The sequence below is a fragment of the Vidua macroura genome, chromosome 8 (assembly GCF_024509145.1).
Source record: "Vidua macroura isolate BioBank_ID:100142 chromosome 8, ASM2450914v1, whole genome shotgun sequence".
In the NCBI taxonomy this organism is placed as follows: domain Eukaryota; kingdom Metazoa; phylum Chordata; class Aves; order Passeriformes; family Viduidae; genus Vidua; species Vidua macroura.
The window spans coordinates 16,802,204-16,818,966 of NC_071578.1; the positions used below are offsets into that span (position 1 = coordinate 16,802,204).

The window sequence follows — 16,763 nt, forward strand, 5'->3', positions numbered from 1 at the left end:
AACTCTGCCTTTCGTCATGCAAATTCCATATTCAGAACTCATCCACAGGATCACTAGCACAGCTTCCTAAAGAACGCTTTCTTTAATAAAGTACTTTTAATGAATCTTGTTTGTTTTAAAGGAAAGAAAAGTTGCAAGATGGTTCTACTAGCAGCAAGATGTGTCTGTGTTGGAAGCTGACTAGAAACCATATTCTAGTCAGGGTTCTGTTCAGGGTAACACCTAATGGTGTTACCATGGCACTGAGCCGCAGCTAATATACTCTGTCTTTATATTACACTAAACATAAGCAGAAATCTTCTCAGTTTCTTCAAGCTTGGGCAGCAGGAGCTTACATCTGCTTAAAAATTACACAGATGCACCTCAATGCATAATTCCTTTAAGAAATAAAATAGCACCTTTGTACTTCCAAGCAGCACACTCAAGCATGTTATAGAAAAATCTACCTGTATGACTAATGTCTCTCCCTGAACTCAATTTGTTCATTATATTCCTTTAGACAAACTCAACAGAATTCCATCCCTAAATGGGCCTGCTGAGATCATTATAACTTCAGTAAAAATTACATACTTCAAAAGAATTGCAGAGAAAAAAATCTGTGCCTTTGCACATATGTGAACTGCAGCACTGGTTTTAATATAGTGTTTACTACCAAACAAATTAGTATAAAAGACAGTTATGCCTTTTTTTCATATTTTACTCCCAGGTGTTTGATATCACACACAGCTATACCCACTCATTCCTCCAGTATTTCAGTACTTCCCAAATAGTAATAAAAGAATTGTCTCCACACCCTATTCAACAAGACAACACCATAAGCCATAATTTACAGATACAGAAAAGGGAGACACAGAAGTCTAGGTCCAAACTGTTTCAAGTACTCTTTATTTCCATATACCTGATGTTCAAAGGTTTAACTTTTCAGGACACTCAGGACTGAGTAAGCAGCTCTGTTCCACACAATTTTGATTGCACTGATGATGTCAAAACAAGGGCAAATTTGGCTGCATGTATCTCACAACTGTTAAAAATGAAAGGCCATCTGTGAACCCTTGACCTATATTACCTACCCAGTAAAAAATAGTAATTTAGTATCCAAGACAGGCACATACTAGTCCTCCAAGGCAATATTCAACTTCCCTGAGCTGACTATCCTTTGTCTTCCTGCAACATTCCTCTTGTGCCCATTCTACACTCGCCCGCAGGTGATAAGGGGATGCTGGGGAGAAAGCCTTTTAAGAACAGAAGTGAGGAGCACTACAATGGATAAATTACAGTCACACCAACAACCTAAAATAAGAAATGTCCTAACATCTTGCCCCTTTAGCTATATTAGAACAGTTTAATTTTTATACTTAACCATTCCCAAAATACAGGAATTATCCTGCTGAGTTACTATGGCTCCATGCAGACTAAACTGTCAGCAGTTTGACTTCTGCACCTGTCAAACAGATTTCACCTTTGTGAATAAACAGAATCAATACCAAGCCAGAAAGCACTGAAGTGAAGAGAGGTTCTTTGCTTGTTCTCTCTGCTTTTCAAGGAGGAACAAAGAAAGGGAAAGTTCTACTCAACGACTTGGCTGCAGATACTGTCTTTGGAAAATGTAATGGGCAAACTCTCACCAACCTCACCTAAGAACACATATAAACATAGATTATTTTTTTCAAAGGCTTATACTTAGATCAAATGCGTCTGTTTTCACAAGGACAGGAAAAAATACATCTAGAATACAAGGGCAATAATTAAATCAAATTTGAGATCCTGGCTTAATAAAAAGGTTACCAAAAACATTTTTACACTTGGCAAAATTACAACTTCTCCCTAATCTTGCTCTTGGAATTATTTAATTGACAATTTTATAAGCAATGCGAGGCAAGGTCTATGGTAACTTAACTGAAGTTACTACAAGGAGTACTTGTGGTTACTCTGTCTACAGGCATATTCAGTACTGGCATAAAGTCAAGCAGATAAACTGAAGCTTAAGTTACAGCAGTTTCCATCAGCTAAAGATAACGTTTCAAACTATTTGTATTTTTATGGATTCCCCCTTTGATTCATGAGAGTCAAGACACTTCCACTGAAAACATCTAGCAAAAATTACATGGTAAGTAGCTATCATCCCTTATAAGAAATTTCAGTCAGCAAATTAGCTGTCAGGGTTGTCTCGTATTACCCACTCACTCCAAAAGATGGAAACTGTAAATCCAGAAGTCCAATGTTTGGCAGATGTTTGCAAATGTTCTTTATTTATCAGATATGCTTGAGAAATCTAGGTGTAAGACAGCAAGATGGGAGGAGTGGAGAGGGTTCTCTTCTGCCAAGAAAGAAGTCAGATGCAGAGTTTGTATCTCATAGTCCAGAACCACAAAACACCAAACTTGCTCCAGCAACTTTTGTCCATGTGACCCAAACACACTGCTAGTGCAGCAGCCTAGCAAGCAACCAAGAAAGGAAGACAAGAGATTACCTTCAGTAAATACTAGAGAACTGTTTTCTTCATCTATGTTGTTCTATTTATGCTATTCTGTCAATGTTACACACATATTAGCAAGACTTTCAGTGTCAGAATGAATCCCCCACTTCTTAGTCCTGATCACCAAGTCAAATGTGGAAATGAGGGTTCACAGATCTTCTGCATAGCAAAAATAATAGACTTAACTGGAGATACTGTCTCTAGTGTGTGGTGACACTAGGCTAAGGCCTCCAGTGTTCTAGTGGGAACTGTTTTCTTTCTGCCCAGGACAGAGCACTACCTCAGAATTTCTAACCATACTAATATCCCCCTTTTTTTTTATAGGTGATAGTGGCAACCACACTTTTCATCAAATGAGCTATTTCATTGCCATAACTGAAATAAACTTACAGCAACTGTTCCAAATTTGGCCTAAACCTACGGTTAGATGAACAGCTAACCAACCAGCTGCACCAAAAAGAAGGGAAGCACCACTCTGGAGCTTGTCAATCCATCTGTAAGTCCATTTAACGCTCTAGAGCAGCAGAAAACTTTTCCCTAGTTTCTTGGTGGCTTAGTTAACCCTAATTTATTTGGATATTTAATGACTGTCAGGGCTCAGAGAGCATAAGCCATAGCAGCAGCACTTCCTTTGTTCTAAGCAGAGACTGTAGATGTCTTCTGGAACTGCAGCCCTAGTTCATTGTTTGCTGCTATTATTCAAAACCTGAAGAAGGGCTTGTATGCCCAGCAGTTTGTGTGGTTTTCCCTATTGTACCAGTGCATGTACTAAGAGCTATTACACCTGGAGAAGCCAGGTGTTAAAGTAAAGCTCCTCTGTTACAAGTCTCACTGGTTTCACCCAGCTTCACAATAAATAAACTGAAAGAGCTTCTCTACAATTAATGGTAATTTTGATTTGGAGACTAATCCCATGTAAATTTACATTTTAAATTTTCAGCAATAACTACACAAGAGTTACACATCAATAGTAGATTTTAAACACTCTGGCTCTGTAAGGCACCAACTGTCACTGAGTATATCATTTCAAGTAAATCTATTTGCATTCTCTGATCACAATCCATACCAAAAAAAAAAACAAAACTTGTACTTTTGGTAAATATGTATTTGGGATGAAAGCATAAAAATTTACTTTATCTATGATATATCAAAAGAGTTAAGATGGAAAGCTGCAAAATATTGGTTTGATTAAGCAGCTCTTCAAAATCACTTTGTATGCAGGGAAATTCTACAACGAGAATCAACAAGAATACTTACTCAAAATATCATTTATATCATATAAAGGATCTTCTGTCTCTGCCACTAGTACTGATGATTCTTCAAAAAAGTAAACAACAATTTTATAAAACCATGGAAGAAAGAAACATCTTTAACTTCATTCAATACATACATTGGCTATTTAAGAGATGATCTTTCATCTGAAAGAAGAACTGTGTTTTCATTATGAAATTAATCAAGAGTCTGGTTTCTTACACATTCCACTCTTCTTCTTAAGGAAGGAAATAAATATAATTACATTTGCTATAATCAGTGGTGACACTTCTCTAAGAATCACTCAAGACTTTTATCTCAAGATCTACTACTTTTTTTGTGGCATAGAGAATTTCTCTCTCTGTCTGATCTGATTAGTAGTAACCAGCACTGAAATCTATCTCCAGAATACTTAAAATTTAGATTCCCTTGCTTTAAGATGCTTTGTTTATACACAAAGACTTTAATGGATATAACAAAATGCAAAAAGCCAGACTGAATTACAAGGCGTTCCCCAAGAGCTTGTTTTTAAAAAACTAAGCTGCAATAACAGGTGAGCAAAACAAGTGTGTAGGGTGGAGTTTGAAAGATGGGAATAACAAACTGGATGTGAGTGATTTTACAGCAATTATGAACTAGGACTCTCCCTGCTGGTATCAGACTGTACTTGCAGATTCAGCTGACAGAAAGTAATTATGTAACACTGCCATCAATATCATACATGTAATGAGAATCATAGCCACGAATCAGGAAAATATCACTGTTCACAATTTAGGTCTCACTGCTATTCCTTGCTACCTCTCCACTGGTATGTTGTATGTGGGAAGGGTTCTTTCTGATAAGAATTACCACGGAACACAAAGTGGTTTTCCTCCTTGTGTAAGAACTTATACTGAAGCTGAGCAAAGGAGCCACCAAAGGCATCCCCTGTCTGCAGTGTGGATACCTGTTCTTCAGCACTCATTGCTCCATCTCCATGTGTGCCCTCTTTAAAACAACGAGCACCAACTCAACTGCCAGTGAAGACTCGCTGTGGGAAGGCAGTTCTTGAACCATTAGAGACCACAGCAATGAAGCTCTCTGGGATGAACCAGTCACTGACACGACAGTATCTCAAGGAAGTGAAGATCCTCCCAATAACTCTTATTCTCATCTTTGACCTCTTCTGGGAAAGTAACTTTTCTTGTCTTTTCCTGGTCAGATGTTTCATGAAAATAGGAGTATTATAGCAAATCGCCAGGCTACTTTCTTAATTCCTTTCAAATGTCAAAACATACATAAACCAATGGCAAACAAAATTATTCCATTACAGGAATGAAATTACCAATGCACAGTAATAAATTAAGAGTTTGGTTAGCTGTTAGGAAAGCTACTGACATATGCATGTATTTCAGTATTAATAATTGAATAAATGGTTTCAGCTTTAGGTAACCAGTCAAAATTATTCGTTTCACAAGTAAGAACTAATAGTGACAGCTATTGAGACCATAGTGCTCAAATAAAACTACATATCTTTCATTCCAGAAGTGGCCCACACTTGATAATTAACAATTTTTGTTTTATAAGCAATCATCCAGATGAGGACAGCAACACTTGATTTTCCCATGGGCACACATTGAGACAAGACACTGTCTTGTCACAGCCTGATGGAACTGGCTGCCAGTGCTACACCTGCTCTGCTCATTACAGGCTTCAGTCTCAAAGCATGCCAAGCTGTTACTTTTCACGGCACTACATCTACTGGAAAAGCTTAAAGATAAAACTACAATAATCAGGAAAATATGCTTTATTTTAAGAAATGTTTAAGGCACTACCCACCATCACTCAAAAGAGATAGCTACAACACTGATACAGAATCAACTTTGTTTCTTAATCTTTCAAATATTTAGTCTAATATTAGAAATAAAACTTTTTCCCAGATAACTGCAATGAATGTTTTTTTAACTGAGGATTTGGGGAACAAACAACCCCAAATTAAGGTGTACTTGGTGCAAAGTTTTCAATAGTTGAAGAAAGGATTCCCCTTTTCAAAACCAGCAGTATGTCTTTCTACAGGAAATGATCAAAACTTTGCTTGGGACCATTGCACTGGTCTAAAAAGGGTCTTTACAGCCAAAACTGCAAAACGGAAATAATCTTTTGGGATTTTTCTTTTTTTCCCCACTGGGATGTTCTAATTGAGATAGCTGGAAGAACATATGAAGATGCTGTTGGCACCAGTCTTTCAAAGTACAGAAAGATTATAACTTGATAGCTTTTTTGTAAAAAAGGTAGTGTAAATTATATATATATATATATAATTTATATATATATATATCCATCAGTAGGTAATGATAGGAACAATCCCTATGTATCCCCAACCTGGCAAAAATCAAGATACAAAATTCAGACACTTCACTTTTATCTGCACTGCCCTCCACTCTTCTCTAAGTTCTTCTGTGCATCCCACAGTAACTTGCTTATCAGTCCTAAAAATGGAGCTGCAGAGGAGCAACTTTAAACCAATACATTTTATCTCACTTTATTTTGCATATTCTGCAGGCTTAGAAGTGAAACATAGAATTTTTCATTTCCACTTTAAATCCCAGAGTGCTCCCAGAGCAGGGAAAACCAGTTAGAGCAGAGTGGCAACTCCACTGCCAGTATTATCTCCTTTACTGCTTTCAGCTGAGGTCTGGGCACATAGAATGCCACTCACAGTGTATGTTTTTATCTTCTTTTCAAGGAAATTGGATAAATAAGGATGAATGCTATTTGATTGTTGAATGAAATGCACAACTAAACCAGTATTTTTCCTGATTGTTAACTTGACCACCCAGCATATCTAAGAGATTGTCTCTTGAAGTGCTTTCACTGTCATGTGCAGTCTTAACTTGGTTAACACTCCAGAATTTCTGAGAGGGAGATGTTAAAATCCACGCAATGAACCCTGAAGTAATACACTTTTCCCACACTAATCCTCTAATTAATACTGTGAGGTGCCAGTGCATAGTTCTAGACAAACAAAAATGGTAACATGTCCTTTTGTCCCAACAGTGACAAACACCCAAAGTAAACCCTTCCGTTCCCACGTGGAGAATGATGAGAGGTACAAACACAGGCACAAAACACAGATAAGGGACACCTGATGCCACAGGAAACAATCGTTTGCTAGCAGGACACACAAAGACCTTCACACAGTTTATACTGTAAATCCAGGTGGCTGGACATGTGAAGCACTACCTCCCTGCTAGAAACAGTGACTTTGTTTCTTCACAGCGGCAGGTATGGCGAGAAAAAAAAAAAAAAGAAAAATCAATCTTGTAAAATTCATAGTTCTGCCTCTGTACAGGAAGACAAGAATGTATCCCAAAGCCATGGAGGATGAGAAATCCACTTTGGAAGCAAGCTGGCATTAAAGGACAACTATATATAGGATCCAGACTCTATCCCATTTTAAACACCAACAGGCAAGAAGACCAGGAACAGAAGTCTATCTAGGTACAACTCCAACATGTTTATTAAATCAACTGGCTTAGCTTTTAAAAATACATATTTATGTATTTTTTACTTCAACAGAGACTATTTTTGATTAAAAAAACTAAGCAAAACAAAACCCAGATTAAAAGCATCTGGGATCTGTCTCTGGCTTCAGGGTACAGACTTAGTGCAATGCTACTTTTAGGTATTATTATTTAAATTTTATTTTAAATTAATACACTTTGAATAACACAGTTACTTAATTCTTACCACTTACACCCCCCCCCCCCCTTTTACCTATTTGGCTAAAATAATGGGTAACAAGTTGATAACCGAAAGAGGTTACCATTTAACCACTGAGCCAGAAAAACTGCAATTGAATGGTGCAAAACTTTCACAGTTCACAAACCAGCCGCAGGAAACTGCTGGGCGTCTGAGCTTGTCTATACTTCTGACATCCCATTGCGTGTCAGAAACTGACACCAACCTTCCACTATCTACGGAACCAACTATGCTCCCTCACAGTTGTGCGCGTGTGTATGTGAGATGATTCACTTGCTTTTATTTCAGGGAACTGATGATTCATTCAATCGTCTCCAGATCATATTAATCTACCAAATATGCACATAAAGGAAGCAAAAATCAAGTTCTTAAACTTTTTTATGCTCACATGTTTATTTTTTTCTTTGAGAGAGAAGAGAAGCAATTAAACATGGGAGACGAACCAGGACAGGTTACGTTTCTGCTCAAAGGCAAGGTTTGGAGAACACACCCAACCCACGTGTAAAACGAGCAGCCGTATTCCAGCGGCGGACTGCGAGGGCAGGGGAGCTCCCGTCCCCTCCGGGCCGGGGCTGCTCCCTCTGCTCCGGTACCTGGGGCGGGCAAGGCGGGGCGGACCGGTGCGTTCCCCCCTCCGCCACACCGAGGGCTTGTGCCTCTCCTCCTCCGGTGACATCTTACATAATAAGCCGAGCTAATCACGCCGGAAGCGAGCCAAACCGCCACGGAGCATCAGCGGGGATAACTACCCGTGAGAGGAGATGCTCGGACCGGCACCCGCTCCTCGCTCACTGCCCGCCCTGGCGCCTTGCTAGAAAAATCCTCGCCGGGGCGGCAGCGGCTCCCGCAGCAGGCGCCAGACGCGGAGCCCTCGCTCGTCCCCCGCCGCGCTGCGCGCCGTCTCCCCAGGAAGCCGCAAGCATCGCGAACGGCAGCAGCTTCTCCCGAGCGCGTTCCGCGCTCCCAGCCCCGCCGGCTCCAGCCCCGCCGCCCTGCCCGGCCGCCGCCGGCTCCCTCCTCAGCGCCGAATTGGAGGAGAAAGTTACTCGGCGGCGGCCCGGCGTCCGCTGCCGCCGCAGTTCAAGAGCAATGTCACGTTCAACAACTTGTTATGACACATGATCCCCCCCGCACGCATCCGCACCTCGCCGCCGCCTGCCCGGCGGCCCCCGGCGGGCCCCTTACCTTCCCCTGCAGAGGCCACGGGCACCCGCGGGCGTGTGCGGGAGTGGGTGCGTGTGGCAGCGCGGGCGGCGCCGGCTGGGCGGGCGGGCGGGGGAGGGGAGGGCGGTGGAGCGGCGGGAACGCGCCTCGCCGGACTTGTCAGCGGGCGGGGGCGGCTGCGGGGCGGCGCGGGGAGCGGCGCGGAGGGGAGCGCGGGGGGCGGAGGAGTTCCCGGGGCTTGTTTACGCATTGCCGCCCGCCCGGTGCAGGCGCTGCACTCTCTGATTGGACACAAACTGGGGCACAGCCCGGCTCGGGCGCTGCCGCCCCAGGGGCCCCCGGCGCCGCTCGGCCGCCGGTGGAGCCCCCGCCGGGCTGCGGGACTCGGGGCCGCCGGTGCCCCGCGGGCTCCGCCAGCACCCGCCGCCCGGCCGCCCTCAGACGCTGCCCGGCCGCCACCCCCGCGCATGCCCGGCGCGCGGGCGGGCCCGGGAGGCGCATGCGTCCTGCTCGTGCCCGCTGAGGCGGAGGGGCCGGCGCGGAGCCGCTGCCCGGTCGGTGCCAGCGGGAGCGCGGCCGCGGCGCTCCGCGTTGTTCTCCGGCGGGGCGGGGGCAGGACCGGCGGGGCCGCCCCGCAGGCGCTGGTTATGTAACCGGGGGTATCTCTGGCGGCCCCGCGCCACCGCCGCTGTCAGCGGTAGCGCCTCGGGAGGAGGGGCTGCCGCTCGGTACTCCCGTGGCTGCGTTTCCCGAGCTGGGATGTGGATGTGCTCCCTCCGCCCCAGGGACGGGTCTCCGCCGAGTAGCGGCAGCAGCCGCTGCGCTTTTCTACCCCTTCCCCGGACAGGTGCGGCCCCATCCTGGGGCCGGGCAAGAGCACATCACCGGTCAGACCCTTCTCCTTCGCCGGCTCCTAGCGCATCGCACCCGAAAACTTCAAAGTTTGGGCAGTACGCGGTGTCCGCGCCTCGGTGCGGAGCGAACAGCCCCAGACAGCGAGAGCTGCTGTGTGTGGGCAGCAGTGCCTCAGAAACACGCGCTGTTCCCTCGGTGTACGCAAAAGGCCATCCCAGCAATGGGCATTTTCTCCTTGATTTATTTCTTCTGGGGTGGGTGCGACCCGTATCTTATCCTTGGTAATTTCCATTGAAATAAACAGTTTTAAACCAAGGAAACAAGCAGAACATAACACAGTTGTATGACATGACTCATATACTCCTTATTTCTAAATAAGCAGCTCCTTAATGCTCCTTTTACTCCCATCCCTCAGTCAGCAAATGACAATAAATGTAATAGCGAAATATAAGCCATGAGAGCTCTTTGCAATAGGAATCCCCACTATGCACTCTCAGTACCCACCACAGGAACTTCCCTGACTCATTTGCAGATGAGTAAGCTTCTCAATCAAGTTTTCCTGGCATTTGATGGTAAAGCACTCGACTTCCTCATACTGACAGCAGAATCAATAGTCCCTGTTACCTGTTCCATGTTGCCTCTTGCACAAAGTTTGGAATAAGGGCCCTGGCTAGAACCATCTCCTTGCAAGCCGCTAGAGTGGTCAGCCAGCAGTCAGGACTGCTGATACTTACTTAGAGCTGAGCACTCACCTGCAAATTTGGCAAATTGGCAGCTTTCCTGACTTCACCTTTCATTCTTAGATGGAAAGCAGGAGTGCAGTTTTGAAAGATTAATTTTAATATATCCATGATGCTTTCCAAGTAGCATTGCATTAAAAAAAATCTAGAGAAGAGTTCTCTTGTGCCTGCCTATTTAGACTTCTTCCTTTTAATCACTTCCTGGGACAAATTACCAGGATATCTGAAGTAAAGATGCTTTAACATCATTTGAATCAGATCACATGAACACATTTATTTAGACAGCACTGAACCCTGTCAATAAATAGATATTCTGAGGCTTTCCTGGTCAGAGTAGTGTTGATCTTGACTGTCAGGTCAGCTGTTGGTTACAATTGTATTTTTGATAATAAGCCAGATTGGTTTTATCAGAGCAATGCATTTAACTCCATAGAGTTTATAGTCAATGGGTGTCACACAATGTAGAGTATTTTTAGAGATTAAAAGACCCTTCACTGAAAAGACACTAACCTGTCTATACTTCAGACTATCATATCAAGCTCACTGAAAACTGAGACTTGGGTCCTATCATTAAAAGTTGTGGAGAGACTTTTGTAGGGTTTTGTTTTAGGGGGGTTAATTATAAGTTTTTATTTGTAAAAAAAAAAAAAAAAAAAAAAAAAAAAAAAAAAAAAAAAAAAAAAGAAATTCTGAATCATGAAAGAACAGTTCCAGAGAGAGCAAGTAGTTCTTTATCTGGAAAAAAAGGTCAGAAAGAGAAGAGAACAAATTCCTTCCTGTGCATCAAAGTACTTGAGCACTCATTGATTTTACTGGAACTGATGCCAACACTAAAATCACAGGAAAAAAACATACCAGAAGATGAAATTATTCAAGGTATTGTTACAAGGTGGAAATGTAGCTACCAATGATGGTCTAGACATGGCAGGACAGAGCTCAGAGCAGATTAACTTTCTTTACTAAGAGAGCAAGGAAAACACATAAAGCCTCCAATGCAAAACATACTTCAGTACTGACAGTTCTCTCACCAAATGTTTTGAGTCTGCCTAAATGATGGATACAGATTTCCCTTTTCAAGGGTTTCTTCACAGCCAAGAGGGCCATATATTTAAATATAAGTACTTACATATGTAACTGTAAGTTTAGATGAAAGTTCATCTGCTCACGTGTTTTCTTGGCTCCTAAGAGACTCCAAATAGCAAGAGACTAATAACTGAAGCACAAGAGTTGGCACTACTCATTTTGTGTGTAGCAATGTAAAGGCCAAAAGATCTAAATCCATTAAGTGGCTGTGAAAACCTGAACTATATATTCTATTTTTATTTTATATCTTACACGATACTGAATTTTTAGTGTAAATAGATTTTGCAGTTTCATGGTAGATTTTGCATACAGGAGAAAAAGTTTTGCCGGGTTCATGACTCAGTTCTCTAATTATCTTTCTTTCACTTCCTTTGCTGATTTTATTTCTAGTAGAGTGAGAAGCCTTAAACTGGTCCCTGGAGCTTCCTTCTTGATCCCAAGCTTTGTAAAATGTAGATGTTTCCTTAAGATGATGCCTTTATAAGCTGTCAGTTAATTGTGATTAGAGCAACAGCCACATTTGGAACTCCTCTTCTGCTAATGCATCTTTGGAGAACTGGCATGAAAATTGTACTCAAGTGTAAAATATGTGGTTAAGAAATATTTTCTAAAACTAAAAATAAGCAAAATTAAATTTGTTTAATTGATTTTCAGCAGTTGCTACATGTAGGTTGTGGGGTAACTTTCAATTAATTAGTAGATTTTGCCTGTCAAATAAGCTCACAAAATTTCCAGTGAAGGGCAAGCCACAACCTTTTGGTATATCAGGGATCTTTAGGATCCCTGGCTCTTGATTTATGACCTAATATACATAAGTCTCAGTGGGTGCCCTCCCTACCTTGTCAGAAATATTGCCAAGGTACATTTTTCCTTTTCCAAAGATTACATAGAAATTGAAAATTATAGCCTTAAAATGTCTAGCATTAATTATGCATCTTTCTTATGACTTCTTGCCAGTGAGTGATAAATTCCTCTCTCCCTTTCATCCAGAATTTGACTACTTTAGCAGAGTACTAGGGCACTCTAAAACTACTTCCATTTGAAAAGAGAGTATCACTCCTAACTCCCTATTTAGAATCATGATGCTATTTTAAATACTATTTTACACTATGATTTTCCATTCTGTTTGTGTTACTAATTAACTTGCTGTCCAAGCAAGGTTATCAATTGTTTATTGGTCAGCAAAAGGCACTCTTGAGTTTTACTGAGCACAGCTTAGTGTTGCTATAATTACAGAGTATCTCATACCAACAGTGAGACTAAATTGTGAATTCTGCTTTTTGGTGGATATTTTCAACTTGAGCATTGTTTTATTTCTATTCTATAAATACTGAAACACCCTGACATATTAATTATTAAGTAGAAGAGAGTGCTCTCTTGACTTTGGACTAGACTGGGGGTTTTCTTTCAGTTGCAGAGGGGAAGAGCTGTAAAGTACCTGCTCAGCCTGGCTTCAGCTCCAGCAGGAGTAAGAATTGCCAAATATCTACTGTCAGCTGGAATAGCTGCCTATTTACAAAGTTGGTATAGAGCCTACCACAAGAAAATCTGAGTTTACTTTCTCCTCGTGACAGAAGCTGTTGAGATCCTTGGGTAAACAGCACATTTAATAATCTATTGGTGCATTACAAATATGTACGTAAAAGAAAAATATCTTCTGTGTTGGAGCACAGCTAGAGCAACATCAGGGTTAGACCCTCAGCAGGGAATTCTCTACTCCTGCAAAGGTATCAGGAGTCTCCACAGACCTGCTCCTGTGCTTTAAGGCAGGTAATATTTCATCTCCAGTTGCACTATTCCAAAAACTTTCTCTAGTTCCTTCCATTTCACTACTTTTTAACTCAACTATGCTCTATATTGTAGTATTATTATGAAGCATTTTGGTTATAATATCAGAGAAAGGTGTTTCCCAGTTTGATTTTCATCCTTTTATGTAATATGTACTAAGGTATAATTACACCATATAAGAGATATACATGATAAACATAATGATAACATAAATGACATAACAAGATGTCATTTCACAGGCAGGCTAAAATATCTGTCAATGACTATGGGCAATCTTCCTCCAAAATGGAGAAGGGCACATAGAAAGGTCGTCTCACAGAAATGAGCTGTATTTCACACTGGGGAGTTCTGCTCATAGAGAATTACAAGAATAGATTTTAACAGACTAACCACTAACATGATTTGAGTGGGATGGCAGGATAAGACGGATACCTGTGCTCAGTAATCACAGCAGCTCTTTGAGAAACTCACCCTCCTGGCAGCGAGGAAACAATCCCTTACCAAGGAATTCAGAGCATAATTACTGAATGGTGTCTTTTCACAGCCCAGAGAACACACTAGACAATCACTTTTACACTGCCAAATGGAATGAACGCAGGAAAGCAGGATGGAATAGCAAAGTCTTCAGGGAGACTTTTGCTCTTTATAGATGAGGACAAGACTAGTCTTCTGCACTACCCTTTGCAATACCCCTGCCTGTGGGGTGCAAAACAGCTCACAAGGCAATTGAGAGAAGTAGCTGCTCACGAGGAGGAGGTGAACCTAGATATGTATACCCTACTATGTAAGCATTTTTAGATCATCCTAAAGGAAAATATTTCCTGAATTGAATGTATTTCTTTTTGTTAATGTTGATTTGAACCACTGTTGAAATGAAAGAAAGTAGGATGACACTACTTTTTTTTTTTTTTTTTTTTTTTTTTTTTTTTTTTTTTTTCTAAGTTGCCTAGAAATCAGGGTTTTTCCAAGTTTCTAGTGTTTCAACTAAAATACTTGCAGTAATCCTTGCTGGCAACTTGAACAATTAGAATGAATTATAACCCAGTCGAGTTCTTGTATTACACCGATTTCTAAATTAGAATTCAGAGTCATTAAGGTGACAAGTGTTTAATCTGCTATAATTTGTCCTTGCCAGGGCATATGAACACCTTTGTACTTAAAGGTGTTTTAAGTTTTTTAGGTTTTTTTCTAAGTTTTTATTTGCATGTCAACTAGAATGTACGAGTAAAGATTTTCAAAAGGTAGAAAGGAAAATAAAGTTCCTCTTACACAGTATTAATTTTCAGTCTAGTCTCTGGTTGTTGAAACCAAACTATTTTTAAGGGGTTTATATATTCAGGGAAACGTGGTTGAGGTCTGGATGTAGATAACTAGAGCTGCAGATACTGGAGTTGCAATGGGATGCAACAATACACAGAGAAGAAGGAAGAGAAAGATTTGTGTGACAAATCCATTCCACAGTTCAGAGATCTTCCTTGAATTTCTTTGAAAAGAAGCAAACAAGACACAATAGAGCACTGATGGATTGAAGAGTTCCTATGTAAGAGGGAGATTTTCTAATCTTCAAAGATCAACCTGTCCACTACCAAATACTTAGGATAACACAACATGGACATATTTACAAAAATTCCATTTTTAGCACATAATAAAATGCACAGTATAAATTCAGGGGTTTTTCCTGCCCCATAGTGTTAACATATTTTATACATTTTTTATCCCCTCTGCATGTACCTGATGGTACTGTCACTGAGAACACAGTAATCTTCCTTATAAACTTCCTGGCAAACAGCAGTGATCCAGCAGTTTTTAATCCTGGATTATTTGTAAAACTACTGTAAAAGCACACATGAGCAGTCTGAACAGCTATTGAGACCTTAAATTATCATCAGGCAATACATATACATATATATTTATCGTGAAAGTGAGTCAGTGGATGATTTACTTATCAGGTGTTAGTAGTATATTTTCTTGGCAAACATAGAAAAGATTTTGAACCAAGAGATAAGGAGGGAGAATTTGAAAGACTGTTCTTTATACTTCTAATCAGAACAGTTACCAAGATATTTTTGTTTATCAAATGCATGAAAATTCTCCCTATTCTCACTATGTGAGAATTTTTTAATAAAACATGAAGAGTCTATAGCTGCAAATCCATGCAGAAGAAATACAGTGCTTTCATAATTTTATTTTTCACAATGCTAATTTTATGCATAGATATGTCAGTAATGCCTGTGACCCCTTCCTGTGTCTCGCCATGTGCCAACTGTGCTCTTGCTGCTTCTGGTCACAGGGCTTGATTATTCCTTTCTGGCTTCCTCTGCTCAGCCCTCTCCTCTGATTGGCTGGTTTCTAATCAACAAATCACTGAAGATCCTTCTCTTCTCAATGTTTATGGTGTCCAAATCCCAGAGGAAAACAAATTGACTCTGGATTTTATTTTAGGTATATGCAGCCATGACTAAGGCCAGGGAGAAAAACAGATGATAACAGAATGATCCTGCATGAAGTTCCAATTCTTCAGGCAGTAGAACTTTAGTGGGACAAACCCTTGTGCTGAACAGAAAGAAGGATGAAACAGGATAAATCCATTTGCTTATGTCCCAGCAGGGCTGGTAGCAAACAATGACCAAAACACAAACAGCTCACCTTCTAGGGTACAAATGGCAGCATGTGACATATGGCTTTGTACCGTGTGTGTGGACCAAAATGTGTATTTAGAGGGCCTAATATGGCCCCTAGAAACACCCATGTGGAAGGGGTGTTTTAACCAAACCTACACAGAAGGATTTGGTTTGAAACATCTACCACCCATGATCCTGATTAAAAATACCCCAGTACCCAAAGATAGAGCAGGCAGGTTTAATCTCTCACTGTAAATTACACTGTACTTTTCCAGGAGCTTTATGTCCTCCAAGTATCTCTCTCAAAATACAGCTGGGACTTGTCAGTAAGCTGAACATCACTAGGAAAGGGAAGCCAGAAGATGGACAAACTGTAAGACTATGGATCATACTTCCTTCAAAAACCCAGCTGAACTCCATTTAGATGTGGACTTCAGAAACTTAATACTAACCAAACAATTTCCTATAATACTGGTTAAAAGTCCAAACTGTGTTTTCTGTAAGCTGATGATAAACATTGTGGTGGATATAATTGAAAGCCAAGGTTTTGAGAAAGAGCTTTAAGCAACGAAATTTACAGACATCCTTAGTGACAAATCAGTGGAAGCCGGTGGACATCTAAGCTTAACATTTTATCTGTTTTCACACAGTCAAAGCTGTAAATAGGAAGACTCTACAAGAGGAATTTGTGAAACTAAAAAAAATTTACGCCCCCAAATTTTATGTAATGAAACTTTCAATATCTCATCTAAATTCCTGCCAGATTCAGGATCCATATGCACTGCTATAGAGTTAATTTGAATTTTGACTTTAAGGTGTTACTTCTTTACTGGTATATAGCATATTTGATAAAGACTGATTTATAGTTGAAGAGATGAAATGAGGAAGAACAGCAGAGCATGAGGAAACACACTGGAAAAATAAAAGCCATAGAAAGAGATTTCACTCAGATGTCTGTGTAAGTTGTCAGCTGCCCTGGCAGCTGCTCTGCCCACCAGAGGGTTAACTGCAGGCACCATGACAGTGTCAGGCTTTTGCACCTGC

General features: G+C 41.1%; 1 protein-coding gene across 1 annotated transcript in view; it reads right to left on the minus strand.

The window, feature by feature from the left end:
• Positions 1–8,736, minus strand: part of PCGF5 (polycomb group ring finger 5) — a 57,789-nt gene extending 49,053 nt beyond the window's left edge. Inside the window, exon 1 of the mRNA XM_053983866.1 lies at positions 8,654–8,736. The gene's annotated coding sequence lies outside the window, so the exon portion shown is untranslated. The remainder of the gene's footprint in view (positions 1–8,653) is intronic.
• Positions 8,737–16,763: the final 8,027 nt, after the last annotated feature.